At 48.9% G+C, this 9,836-nt stretch overlaps 1 protein-coding gene across 3 annotated transcripts in view; it reads right to left on the minus strand.

Annotated features, from left to right (window-relative positions):
* LOC128347151 (zinc finger protein OZF-like) overlaps positions 1 to 9,836 on the minus strand; it is a 44,905-nt gene that overhangs the window by 3,321 nt on the left and 31,748 nt on the right. Inside the window, exons 1-2 of one of the 3 annotated variants that reach the window (XM_053301339.1) lie at positions 2,786 to 2,851; positions 1,128 to 1,196 (exon numbers count right to left, since the gene is read on the minus strand). The exons of 1 other annotated variant lie outside the window; for it this stretch is intronic. The gene's annotated coding sequence lies outside the window, so the exon portion shown is untranslated. Of the gene's footprint in view, positions 1 to 1,127; positions 1,197 to 2,785; positions 2,888 to 9,836 lie in introns of those variants that run through there. One more of the 3 variants, XM_053301340.1, reaches the window with a different exon arrangement.

A 9,836-nucleotide genomic window follows, 5' to 3' on the forward strand; every position in this document is an offset into this window, starting at 1 on the left:
TCAACTCCAGGCAAGCACTTAGTTAGCGGAAGTCATGCCTTTTCCTGATGAAGTCGTACTCCCTCTGTTGATCGCCAAGTGCAGATCATCCATCAGGCCGACCAAGGCAGTCTCAATCCCATAACCCACCCAATAGCCAGTCTGGAAATGATCTAAATAATCAGTGTCATCCAAAACTGCTTGGAGCTGAGAAGCAACCACTTGCTCAATCACCTTGCCCAACCAAGGAAGATTAGAGACAGGTCTGTAATTACCCAGGTCTGAGGGGTCCAATGCAGGTTTCTTCAAATAAGGTCTAATAATAGCCTCCTTAAGACAAGGAGGCCTTCTGCCCTCCCTCAGAGAACCATTTATGATATTTACCAGTTCCTCTCTGATAATGCAACTGCCAGGTAAAATAAGCCAAGTTGGGTCAGGAGAGAAAGTGGTGGGATGTACAGTCTGAAGCAGTTTGTCTACATCTTCCGGAGTAACAAACAGAATTATCCAATTCAATCCTACAAGAGGAGTTGCTGGGCACCTCTACGGTACAATCTGCAGTAACTGAGGAGTCTAGCTCAGCAAGAATACAAGATTTTTTATCTGCAAAAACGTTGTTTAAAACATCATGGCAAATGATAGAGGGTTCCAAGTTCAAATTCAAGGTGCAGGGGCATGAACCAGCTCCGTCACAACCTTAGACAACTCAGCTGGACGTGAATTTGCAGAAGCAATGCAGGGAGAGAAAAACTGCTTCTTTGCCATCCGCACTGCCAGAGCATAGATCCTCAAATGAGCTCTGTGTTACACGGAGTCTGCCTAAATATTATTTAAAATATATCTATACTACCCCAAACAAGCATCTCTAATTGTCTACCTCCTCTAGTTGTCTACTTCCGCAGTTCATCTGAATATCATGGGGTTGACTTTAATGGAGGTCAGAGATGACGCATAGGAGTGATTGTGTCTTCCACTCTAGTAAGTTCGTTATTCCATATTTGCACCACAGCATCGACAGAATCACTAGCAGAGCCACCTGGAAACCATTCCAAGGCTTCTTGGAATCCTATTGGATCCAATAACCTTGGGCAGAACAACCTAATGAGTCCTTCACCCCTACATTGGTGGACTGTGGCTGCAAGTCTTACCTTAAATAGATGGTGATCCATCCATGACAGTGGAGAGATAACAGGGGTCCCAACACACGGGACACCACCCTGATCAGAGAAAAAGACCAAATCAAGTCTGTGACCTGCATAATGTGTCGTTCCAGAGAGCACTTGGGATAGGCTCATAGTCGTAATTCATTCATTTGATTTCTCTACCACCCTTGCAAAAATGGCCCACGGCGGTTTACACAGAGAAATAATAAATAAGATAAGATGGATCCCTGTCCCCAAAGGGCTCACAATCTAAAATGAAACATAAGAAAGCAACAGTCACTGGAAGTACTCTGCTGGGAGTGGATAGGGCCAGTTACTCTCCCCCTGCTAAATAAAGAGAACCACCACGTTAAAAAGGTGCCTCTTTGCCAAGTTAGCAGGGGTCATGGCCATGAACTCCTGAGCCTCCCCTGACAACCTGGTCTGAAAATGGACATTGAAGTCCCTACCCACCAAGAATCTGTTCCACTCCAATGCCAACTCAGCAACCAGGTCTTTCAGCTCAGTTAAGGACTCCGTTGGACAACAGGGTGATTAGTATACCAACAGCAATCCCAATCTATCCTTGGTCCCTAGACTTAGGAGCACACATTCAATATAGGCCAACTCCCTGACAGGGATCCTGGTAAGGGAAAGAGTATCCTTGTAAACCACAGCCACCCCACCTCTTCGCCCACATCCTCTCACCTGCTCCACCACAGAGTAACCATTGGGAGGAGCTGGGACAAAACCGGGCCACTAGCCTCTCCTGACCAGGTCTCCGTAATGCACACCAGGTTGGCATCTTCATCCAAGATCAAATCGTGGATGATCTCAGGCTGATTTTGTACCAATCTGGCATTACAAATCAATACAGTGAGGTTCTGTGGGTTGTTTCTTTGTTTGTTACATTTTATATCTCGCTCTTCCTCCAAGGAGCCCAGAGCGGTGTACTACATACTTAAGTTTTCTCCTCACAACAACCCTGTGAAATAGGTTAGGCTGAGAGAGATGTGACGGGCCCAGTGTCACCCAGCAAGTAGTATGGCTGAATGTGGATTTGAACTCGGGTCTCCCTGGTCCTAGTCCAGCACTCTAACCGCTACACCACACCGGCTCTGCTCTCCAAGGTCAAAGAGGTAGTAGGCCTGATAGAGGGGGAAACCACAATTATTAAATTCCCTTCCCCTATTATGACCTGCTGATCTGTCAGCACCAAGTCTTGGTTGATTACCCACAACTGGAATGGCTACCCCAGAGATGCTCCCCACCTCCCCATCTCTGGATGACCCAAGACACATACCCACACCAGGCTCAGCTAATCACAGGGCAACAACACACAACAGAAGGGTCCCTACCAGGAGTCTGAAATAATGTATTGGCCCCACCCACCCCCATTGGGGGCCAGCTTTGGTGGCCCACCTTTGGGCAATCTACACCAGAGACTGCACCTCCAGCAGAGGCTCCCTTCTTTTAAGGGCCACAGAGCCTGGAAAGCCCAATCAGCTGCCTCTCACATAGAAATGGGCAGGGCTGGTGTTAGAGCAATTAAGAAGGACAAGCAACCAGGGGGTGGAAAGGGAGCCCCTCAGCAGAGCCTGGGGCTGGCCTGACCACCCCAAACAGGGAAAAGGGGAAGGAAGGCAGATGGAATGCACACAAACCTCATCCTGACATCTCCTGTGAAGTGCCCACACCAACTTCCAGCAGAGGCATCCTTCCTTTAAGGGCCACAGAGTTGGAAAAGCCCAATCAGCTGTCTCTCCATGGGCAGGGTTGGCCAGCTGCTCAGTCTTAGAGCAATTAAGAAGGACTAGCAACCAGGGGGTGGGAAGTGAGCCCTTTGGCATATATGCAAGTTTTATCATGTCTACAGAGCGCTAGTTCTCTGGGAAAGAACAGAGAGGTGGCCCATCTCCATCCTGGTCTCACATTCTGGTCTTGGGTTGGGTTCTCCCAAGGCTCACAACGTGCATCTAAGTGGGAAAAGGCACATCTCTTGCTGTGGGCAGGTTTGGTTAAGTGAGATGTCTTTCTTTCTGCTCCTTCCTCCATCCCCTTCCCTAAGTTTGAGGTTCCTACATTCAGTGCTAGAACTACTTTCACACTACCCGCTTTTACCAGATCAAATGAATTCCACGGATTTTAGTTCATTGGCTTATAGGTTGAGGCTCTATTTCTTTAGTCAGTTAATGAACTTCTAGGGCATATTTGGCAACTTTGCCAAGGCTCTTGGGAATTTCAAATTGCAGCAAGAAACAGTAGATTTCAGTGAGGCAAGTTGACTACTTAATATAAGGTTTAAACATCTTAGGAAAAATGCACAGAAATGGCTTCTCTTTTTTCTTCCTATAATCTTCCTCATTTTCCTTTTGTGTGAGCTCTTTCTGCATTTTTCACAAGTTCCATAGAACATGTTTGCCCACCACATTTGGGGACAGAACTGTAAAATTTCTGAACACATTCAGAGAAAGCCAGTGTTGCCACCTTCTTTATCAGCCTCTGCTCCTGTGCCGTTCACTGAAATCTATCCCATAGACATTGTACATAATGAAACATTTCCAGAGAGTTTACACAAGATGAAGCTTTTTAGCTCCTAAATGGAAGGGCTATAAAAATGCCTCTTGCTGCTTGAGCAAGTTCCTGTTGAAAGCACAGGGGCAGCAAATTTAATAAGGAACTGGCAACCCTGCATTAAGAAGGAGGGTGTGTTAATTCCAGCCCAGTGGAGCTTGAAAAAAGAAGAAAACCCCAATGAAGAGAAAACCCCAATGAAGCAGCAGTTCTGATCCCAGAACTGCTGGGGCCAACAGCAGAGACAGAATACAAGAATATAAGAACAGCCCTGCTGGATCGGGCCCAAGGCCCATCTAGCCCAGCAGCCTGTTCCACACAGTAGCCAACCAGATGCTGCAGGTAAGCCTACAGGCAGGAGATGAGGGCATGCCCTCTCTCCTGCTGTTATTCCCCTGCAGCTGGTACTCAGAGATATCTTTGAGGCTGGAGGTAGCCTATAGCCCTCCAACTAGTAGCCGATGATAGACCTCTCCTCCATGAAGTTATCCAAACCCCTCTTAAAGCCATCCAGGTTGTTGGCTGTCACCACATCTTGTAGCAGAGAATTCCTCAAGTTGATTATGCTTTGTGTGAAAAAGTACTTCCTTTCGCTGGTCCCAAATATTTTGGCAATTTCAGGTGAAGACCCCCGGGGGTCTTCTCTATAACAACTTTCTCTACACCATGCATCATTTTATAAACCTCTATTATGTCTCCCCTCAGTCACAGGGGCGTATCTAGGGTGGAGCAGGCAGGGCACATGCCGTGGGCACCTCTTGAAGGGGGGAGCCATTTTTTAAAATTATTTTTTTAAAAAAGAATGGCTACTGAAAACAAAATGGCCACTGCACATGCTCAAATGGCCTCTGTGAGGCCCTAGAGGCCAGAGGGGGGAGGGGAAACCTTTGCAGAGCCCCCCATGGCCTTTAGGAAGCCCCCCAAAGGGGCTACAAGTAATTTTTTTTTAAAAAAATAATATAAGATACTGTACACATATTCAGATATGTGACGTATGTGACCTTCAGACTTGTATTTTTCAGCTGATATTATGGTAATGTTATCTGAAAGATGAGTGTCAGATGTTTGGACAGGTGCGGAATTTCTTTGCTTGCCCTAGGCACTTCCCCCACCCCCCCAGATACGCCTCTGCTCAGTCATCTTTTAGTTTTGCATAAGGGCATTATAATGTGGGCCGTTTTGTTTTCAATCTCCTTCCTAATGATCCCTAGCATGGAATTGGCCTAATTTCCCCTAGCTTGGAAAACTAGTCAGACTAGACATCAAAGAAGCCACACAAAATTATGGTGCAGCTATACTTGGTACTGTGTACAGTTCTGGTCACCATACCTTAAGAAGGACATTGTAGAACTGGAAAAGGTGCAGAAGAGGGCAATGAAGTTGATCAGTGGCCTCCTAGAGCACCTTCCTTATGAGGCACTGTACACCTGGGGCTTTTAAGTTTAGACCCAAGAAGAAGCCTGCAAGATCAGACCAAAGGGAGTCCAAACTACCACATCCCCTGGTCACCATCCAGAAAGTCCAAACACAGGACTCACCACCACCACCACCACCACCACCACACTTCCCCAGCAACTGCTCTTCAGAGGCATTTCCTCCCTGAACCAGGAGACCCCATTTGCTAATCCAGAAGAGGAGCCAACCTTCCTCTGACCCAGGGAGTGCTAAGCTTCCTCAGGAGCCTTTGGTGACTTTGTCTAAAGGTGTGTTTAGTATTGAACTAATACCCCACTGTGTGGGGTATTGAATGTCCAGCAGATTTATTTTATTTTATATATACATACATCCTGACTCCAAAGGCTCTAAGCCAGGCCTGCTCAACCTTGGCCCACCCAGCTGTTTTTGGACTGCAACTCCCATAATCCCCAGCCAGGGATTATGGGAGTTGTATGCCAACATCTGCAGGAGGGCCAAGCAGCCCTGCTCTAGGCAGATGACACCTAGCCTCGGACTTGTGGACATTCTCCAAGAAGCCTGTCTTTCCTGTTTTGAATTTCAAGGTCAAGTATAAGGAACAAATGATAAGACTACAGATCTTTTTCTCTCCATGTTGGGCTTCTAAGGTGCTGCTTCCACAAGGCTTTACCATAGAAGAGGCTGCCATAAGGAAAACCTCACTTCCCGGGATGTGACATGCACAAGGAAATGAGTTCTCCCACCTCTTGCTCTTCTACTAGAGGGGTTTCACTATCTCCCTGCCACTATTTCTCCACCTACAGAAGGCCTGCTCAACTTTGGCCCTCCAGCTGTTTTTGGATGACAACTCCCATAATCCTCAGCCACAGTCACCAATAGCCAGGGATTATGGGAATTGTAGGCTCATATCTGCAGGAGGGCCGAAGCTGAGCAGCCCTTCTCTAAGGCAGGGAGTCCCTTGCTTATCCTTTTGTCTTGGGAGCTGCAAGAGCCTTTCATCACCCAAATTCTCACTGAGCTAAGGAAGGCAGATTGACCAGGATCTAGTACCAGAGAAGAAAAAGTACCAAGGCAGAAGATGGAAAACCTGTGCCAAAGAGCCTCAAGTCCCCCCCCCCACCACCACATACACACACTTTTCACAGGTGAAAAGGCATTTCAGCTGTTTGTCATTTCTTTGAGATTTGCAATGCTTTCTGGGCATTGTAGTTCAGAGCTAGAACAAAGCTCAGGCAGGTGGGGAATCCAGAGCGGGTGGAGAGGAAGGTCGAGAGCTGAAACCCCCAGGTTTTTAATATGTAAACCTCCTGTGTGGAAGGAGAAAGGGTCAAAATGCAGAAAGAGAGACAGTCTATGTGAATAGCCTAAAATGTATTTCTTTCTTATTTATTTATTTGATTTCTATACCACCCTGTTAGAGGGAACACTGCATGCAGGCCACCTTGTAGCCATCCTTTTCCTGGTCAGTCATTGACAGATCAGACTCCCTCAGCAGATATGTGAAGTTTGCATCAGTGGAGGAGCCTGACCCCGCTCACCCCTCCCCCTGCATCTGATGTCAGACGCGAGGGCTAGCCATGCCCCCGCGTCTAACGTCAGATGCGGGGTGTGTGGTCTGTCTCCCGAACACAGCCCCACAGTAGAATTCGGGAGCAAGTCAGGCCGGCGCAGGGCTGGCTGTTTAACTGCTGAAGGGGCCACTCAGCCATTTCAGAAGCTAGACTCGGGCTGGCGCTGCATTTGTGGCACGGCCCAAAGCGGCTCTTCCCTACAGGGCGCCAGCCCTTTAACTCCCGTAGGAGCCACACAGCCCCTTCAGGAGTTATACTTCTGCTGGTGCTGCATTCGCAGTGCAGCCTGGAGCGTCTCTTCCCTGCAGGGAAGAGCCGCTCCTGGCCGCGCCGCGAATGCAGCCGCCCTTTAACTCCCGAACGGGGGCCTCACGGCCCACGCAGCCCACACTTGTGAGTTAAACAAGCAACCCTGCGTCTGATGTCAGACACGGGAGGGATGTGTCTGGGCCACAAAGCGCGGCCCCTGACTGGGCGTGGCACGGCTTCTTTGAACCCGTTGGCCACTGGTGGCTACCCCCCCTGGTTTGGACATCTTTAACTCCAATGAGTATCACTTTACACTTACTTCTGCTGAACTGCATCTGCCATTTTTCTCAGCTAGGAGAGAGCCTTTTGGAGCTCTTCACAATCCTTTGTCAACACCTTGAATCATTTGTTGTCATCAGTAAACTTGGCCACCTCACTGCTCACTCCAATGCCAGATCATTCATGAACAAATTAAGAAGCACTGGTCCCAATCCAGATCCCTGGGGGATCCCACTCTGCACATCCTTCCATTGGAAAAACTGTCCATTTATTCCTACTCTGATTAATGTTCTTCAACAAGCTACCAGTCCACCAGAGGGCGTGTCCTAATCCCATGGCCGCTAAAGTTCTTCAAGACTTCTTGGTGAGGGACTTAGTCAAAAGCCTTTTCAAAAGCCCAGTTATGCCATATCCACTGGATCAGGGTTTCTTAACCTTGGGCCCCCAGATGTTGGACTACAACTCCCAGAATCCCCAGCCATGTCCATTGTGGCTGGGGATTCTGGGAATTGTAGTCCATCGACATCTCTGGTGGCCCAAGGTTACGAAACCCTGCGCTGGATCACCACTCTCTCTATGCTTGTGGACCCTTTCAAAGAAGTCTAGGAGATTATTGGTGGGAGAAGACCTACCCTTGCAGAGGGCATGAGGTGTTGCCTTTATTAACACCTGAAAACATAGAGCTGTGAAGAAAGTGGGCACAAGCAGCAGAGATGGTGGACAGCAGGAGGATTCCAGGGGAGTGCGGAGCTCCTGGAAGGAATGGATAGGGGACAACCTGGAGCCATTGGAGAGAAGGCAGCCTCAAGGCCAGGAGTTTACCCCACCCCCCACCCCAGGCAAGTTCCTAAGCTCACGTAGGAGCAATATGGTTTCTCAGGGGTATAATTAACATGGAAACACTGCATGAACATGCTCAAAAAGTAAGCCACTCTTCCTAGAATTTCTTCTCATGGGGGGGGGCTTGTGAGTTTCCGTAAGGACTTCCCTAATTCCCTCTTCACATCCTGCCCAGGAAGATAGGGATGCTAATTCATCTGAAGAAGCCTAAACTCTGCATATGCTCAGAGAGACATTTCTTTTTCACTAATTCCCACAACACTCAAGGCATGCACATGCCAACTGGGAGAATCCTCCCACCAAGGATGGGTTTCAGCCAGGAGTTTTTCCTGTGGGTTGGTGTGGATTTGCTACTTAGCACTGAGTTCCCCACGCATACCATCACTCTAGTTCACCTTGGGGCCAGACCGAGCCAAATACTGAGCGAAGCACAGCACTGGCTAGGAGTCCTCTTCTTGCAAAGCAGCAGCTGCATCTGTACATCCACAGGTGGACTCGGCCCATGCCACCTTCTCCTCTTTGCACCTTCTCCATGCTTCCTTCCTCATACCTAGGAGCAGCACAGGAGGCAGAGCAGCAGCCAGCATCACGTCCGCTCCCAGCTTCTCCAGCACTGTGGAAGAACTTCCCCTCTGGCTCCCTCATTGGCCAGCACTCTCTAGCTTCCCTCCCCCTCCTGGCTTCCTGGGTAGCATTGTGGAATGGGTGGGTCGGCCAGAGAGGAGTCAACGGTAGTGCCACCACTGCACATTTGAATGTTTGATATTAAATCTAGCCAACTGCTCCACAGAACTCCCCCTCCACAGATCAGGGGTGCAGCTATAATTGACCAAAAGGGTTCAAAGAACCCGGGCCGCCCAGCTCCCGAGGGCCGCCCAGCTCCCGAGGGCCGCCCAGCTCCCGAGGGCCGCCCAGCTCCCTATATTCTTCATTATCTCCCTCACTCTGAGGGGCCGCCTGAAAGAGGACAGAACATGGGCACCCCAATCCCCTAGCTAGGCCCCCTGCCATAGACCATCTACTGTGCAGCAGAAAAACACCACACAGCACTTTTAAAGTGGGGTGGGGGGAGAGGACTGACTGGTAAACTAGAGAATGACCCCCCCTTTGGGAAAAAGCCACCCACCCCCCGGCATGGTCTTCTCCACTAGACAACACTCTCCCCCTTCCTGCTTCCTGGATAGTATTGTGCAATGGGCAAGCCAGAGAGGAATTGATTGTAGCATCACCACTGCAGATTTGAATGTTTAAAATTCAATTAACCCAGCTGCCCCAGAGTATTCTAGGCCATTCTCCCCTGCACCACACAGCCATTTTTGAAAGAGAGAGAGAGAGAGAGAGAGCATGAACACTGCCTTCTGTAATAGAGGGTGTCTGCCCCCCACCTTGCCAGGACAGGTTGCTACTGTTGGAAGTGAAGGACTCTGCTCTGACTCATGCCTCAGTGACAGAGGGGATCAGACTAGTGAGTCAGAGGACTAGAGAGGTCAAGACACTGGTCACCCTTCTCTACTGCTCTGACACTATCCCTTGATATGTAGATTCCTATTCTTAGGGACTTCTTTCCTTCCAGGCACTTCCTTCCTCCACTTCCTCCTTCTCCTTCCCTTCCTTCTCCCTTGCAACATGCAAGCTCCTCTCTCTGCACCATGTGTGCAGAGTTGCATCCCTGTGCATCCAGCTAGCTAGCTAGATTAGAGATCCCATCTCTCCACTTTACTATCTAGAATAAATACTCCTTATATTGATTTGAAACTATGAACTGGCTCAAAGTTATTTTACTCTC

This window comes from Hemicordylus capensis, chromosome 2, assembly GCF_027244095.1.
Source record: "Hemicordylus capensis ecotype Gifberg chromosome 2, rHemCap1.1.pri, whole genome shotgun sequence".
In the NCBI taxonomy this organism is placed as follows: domain Eukaryota; kingdom Metazoa; phylum Chordata; class Lepidosauria; order Squamata; family Cordylidae; genus Hemicordylus; species Hemicordylus capensis.